Consider the following 4,526-nt stretch of genomic DNA (forward strand, 5'->3'; position numbering starts at 1 on the left):
TAATCTCCACTAGCTTGAATTCGTCAATGCGTCAAACTTCCATGTACATTGGACTTGAGGTTATCCCATGAGCACCGCTGCTATTCCAAAGACTCCATGTGACTCCACCTGCAACTTGTAGTCCCTTCTTTTCTTGACCACAGTCAACACTCGAGCAAACTTAAGTTCCTCGTTACTCTAGTTTGTGCTCCCAACTTCGAGAGTATCAGTCCAACACCATCACACACTGATCACTGACCTGCGTGAAAATGAACAACTCACATATTGAGTGTCACACATAAGAGTTACCTGAACTCAACATCACCGCTCCTTTCTTGACCGCCTGTCTGAAACTTGAAAGAATTCACCGTTCCTTGTAGTCATCCCGAGTGAAATTCGCAGTTGTCTCACCATATGTATGACCACCAGAGCCCTGACCCGTCTCCATGTCCCGTGTGTATCGCACGCCACGCCGCTATTACCGCGTCGAGCCTCCGCTGTCCCGGTCGAGTCTCAAGGGTCGCGAACCCGTACCACTCAACCCACTGCAGAGTACCACCGATTATCACCGACCGATGACGAGTTTCACGCTTTCATCAGACCACTGGGCTCCAGTCCGAACTACGCGTCACTCGCTTTTTTCCCGCTGAATAGGCTTTCGGTTCTCTGGATCCTTATACCGTAGCCCCTCAATCCAGCTCCACATTCAACATGACTCCATGGTAGATGATCAGTCCACCCCCGCGCCTCATCGACTTCAAGCTCCGTGTATACACCACCTTGAATCAATCCCGCGCCATAGTCTTGTCGAAGCCACACAAGCCCTCGGGGTCTGCGCCACGTGTTTCCACGCCCAGAAATCGGTCATCATCAGCATCACGCTCATACGTCGTCGTCGCCGATCACACCACCGTCTTCTGTACCAACCGACTTGCGTCGATCCGTCAGACTGCCTAGTCCGACCCAGCCGAACTCGTTCGACTGTACGACACGCTCGAGGCTCCCAAATCGTCTTCCGTGAATTTCCATCCATCACATGATAATTCCATCTTAGCTGACATGACTTCCTGCAACGCCTTCAAGCATCCCTGTCGCGCCAACAATCTTTAAAAAAATTATCTGAGTTGTGCACACGATTCCCCAAGTAGATGAACAGAACCTCCGCATACTACTAGCAATTCCAACTAGCTGGTCTTCACGTGATCTGCTCCCTTGGCTCAACCCTAAGATGCTAGCTTTGCCTTTCTGCCCTTGCCTTCCAATGGACTATCCCTTGTGATTTTCTAGTTCGCCAGTTGATTCGCCTGCCTATGTGTCAGGTGAGGACACGATCCTCTTTTTGTCTTCAAACAAATCTCATGTCTCGGCACTTCAGCAGCATATCCGTACGCTCCGCAGTCTCCTGTGAACAACACGCCTTGACCACCAGCTATCACATGCTCCCTCACGGCCCAATCTATCTGAGCCATGACCCAGCACGGCCTGCTTGCTCCTCGCGCCACGTGGCCTCCGCGCTGCACCTAGTCCAGAGACATGCGCTATATTGCACCCAATCGATCGTGTCGTTGCCAGGTCCTCAGCCGCCACGCGCACTTGGATCCAACCTCCTGCACTCTGAGCATCCGAGCGGACCGCGTTATGTACGTGCTGCACCTGACGCAGCTTCTTGGACCGCCACGCGTGCCTCGCTGCTGCGCTTCCGCACCGAACCAACCTACCGCTGCCTGCCCGGATCGAATTTGCTGCTGTACGAACTCGCCGAAAACTCGGATTGCTCTCGACCACTGCTTTGATCCAAACCTGCCGCTACTTTTCACCGTTTAGACTGCTTTTGATCTTTCCGTTGACCTCCACGAACAACTTCGATCCCACCGCAATCACCTGGCAACCCTCGCAGTCGCTCCATCGATCAAACTGACATCCTCTAGATCAACAACCGACCTCCACCGACCTAGCTCATGATACCACTTGTTAGAATAAATAAGAGGCACTCCGTTGATCATCCAAGAACCAAGCAATCACACAAGCACGACACCGAGATTTGTTAACGAGGTTCACCGATATGGCTACATCCCCGGGGCATGACTACGGGCGCTCCTCCCCGTGACACCGCTACAATACCGCATCCGGTCGCCCTGGACACCGGCACATGCCGCCAGCTCCCCCTGCGTTCCGGTGCTATTATGTTGGCATAGGTTACATCGTGTGTCTACCCCCGCTATATAAGAGAAGCCTAGGATATAAGCGTCCTACTTGGACACGACTCCATATCCTATCTAAACACAATACAACTACAAGTCCAACTATAACCTACCTTGTACACAATATTCGACACAACTCTAACAAACTCAACCTTGGCGAATAATCTCCACTAGCTTGAATTCGTCAATGCGTCAAACTTCCATGTACATTGGACTTGAGGTTATCCCATGAGCACCGCTGCTATTCCAAAGACTCCATGTGACTCCACCTGCAACTTGTAGTCCCTTCTTTTCTTGACCACAGTCAACACTCGAGCAAACTTAAGTTCCTCGTTACTCTAGTTTGTGCTCCCAACTTCGAGAGTATCAGTCCAACACCATCACACACTGATCACTGACCTGCGTGAAAATGAACAACTCACATATTGAGTGTCACACATAAGAGTTACCTGAACTCAACATCACCGCTCCTTTCTTGACCGCCTGTCTGAAACTTGAAAGAATTCACCGTTCCTTGTAGTCATCCCGAGTGAAATTCGCAGTTGTCTCACCATATGTATGACCACCAGAGCCCTGACCCGTCTCCATGTCCCGTGTGTATCGCACGCCACGCCGCTATTACCGCGTCGAGCCTCCGCTGTCCCGGTCGAGTCTCAAGGGTCGCGAACCCGTACCACTCAACCCACTGCAGAGTACCACCGATTATCACCGACCGATGACGAGTTTCACGCTTTCATCAGACCACTGGGCTCCAGTCCGAACTACGCGTCACTCGCTTTTTTCCCGCTGAATAGGCTTTCGGTTCTCTGGATCCTTATACCGTAGCCCCTCAATCCAGCTCCACATTCAACATGACTCCATGGTAGATGATCAGTCCACCCCCACGCCTCATCGACTTCAAGCTCCGTGTATACACCACCTTGAATCAATCCCGCGCCATAGTCTTGTCGAAGCCACACAAGCCCTCGGGGTCTGCGCCACGTGTTTCCACGCCCAGAAATCGGTCATCATCAGCATCACGCTCATACGTCGTCGTCGCCGATCACACCACCGTCTTCTGTACCAACCGACTTGCGTCGATCCGTCAGACTGCCTAGTCCGACCCAGCCGAACTCGTTCGACTGTACGACACGCTCGAGGCTCCCAAATCGTCTTCCGCGAATTTCCATCCATCACATGATAATTCCATCTTAGCTGACATGACTTCCTGCAACGCCTTCAAGCATCCCTGTCGCGCCAACAATCTTTAAAAAAATTATTTGAGTTGTGCACACGATTCCCCAAGTAGATGAACAGAACCTCCGCATACTACTAGCAATTCCAACTAGCTGGTCTTCACGTGATCTGCTCCCTTGGCTCAACCCTAAGATGCTAGCTTTGCCTTTCTGCCCTTGCCTTCCAATGGACTATCCCTTGTGATTTTCTAGTTCGCCAGTTGATTTGCCTGCCTATGTGTCAGGTGAGGACACGATCCTCTTTTTGTCTTCAAACAAATCTCATGTCTCGGCACTTCAGCAGCATATCCGTACGCTCCGCAGTCTCCTGTGAACAACACGCCTTGACCACCAGCTATCACATGCTCCCTCACGGCCCAATCTATCTGAGCCATGACCCAGCACGGCCTGCTTGCTCCTGGCGCCACGTGGCCTCCGCGCTGCACCTAGTCCAGAGACATGCGCTATATTTCACCCAATCGATCGTGTCGTTGCCAGGTCCTCAGCCGCCACGCGCACTTGGATCCAACCTCCTGCACTCCGAGCATCCGAGCGGACCGCGTTATGTACGTGCTGCACCTGACGCAGCTTCTTGGACCGCCACGCGTGCCTCGCTGCTGCGCTTCCGCACCGAACCAACCTACCGCTGCCTGCCCGGATCGAATTTGCTGCTGTACGAACTCGCCGAAAACTCTGATTGCTCTCGACCACCGCTTTGATCCAAACCTGCCGCTACTTTTCACCGTTTAGACTGCTTTTGATCTTTCCGTTGACCTCCACGAACAACTTCGATCCCACCGCAATCACCTGGCAACCCTCGCAGCCGCTCCATCGATCAAACTGACATCCTCTAGATCAACATCCGACCTCCACCGACCTAGCTCATGATACCACTTGTTAGAATAAATAAGAGGCACTCCGTTGATCATCCAAGAACCAAGCAATCACACAAGCACGACACCGAGATTTGTTAACGAGGTTCACCGATATGGCTACATCCCCGGGGCATGACTACGGGCGCTCCTCCCCGTGACACCGCTACAATACCGCATCCGGTCGCCCTGGACACCGGCACATGCCGCCAGCTCCCCCTGCGTTCCGGTGCTATTATGTTGGCATAGGTTACATCGTG

Source organism: Triticum urartu, chromosome 6A (assembly GCF_056163025.1).
Source record: "Triticum urartu cultivar PI428250 chromosome 6A, HENAU_Tu73, whole genome shotgun sequence".
Classification (NCBI taxonomy): Eukaryota; Viridiplantae; Streptophyta; class Magnoliopsida; order Poales; family Poaceae; genus Triticum; species Triticum urartu.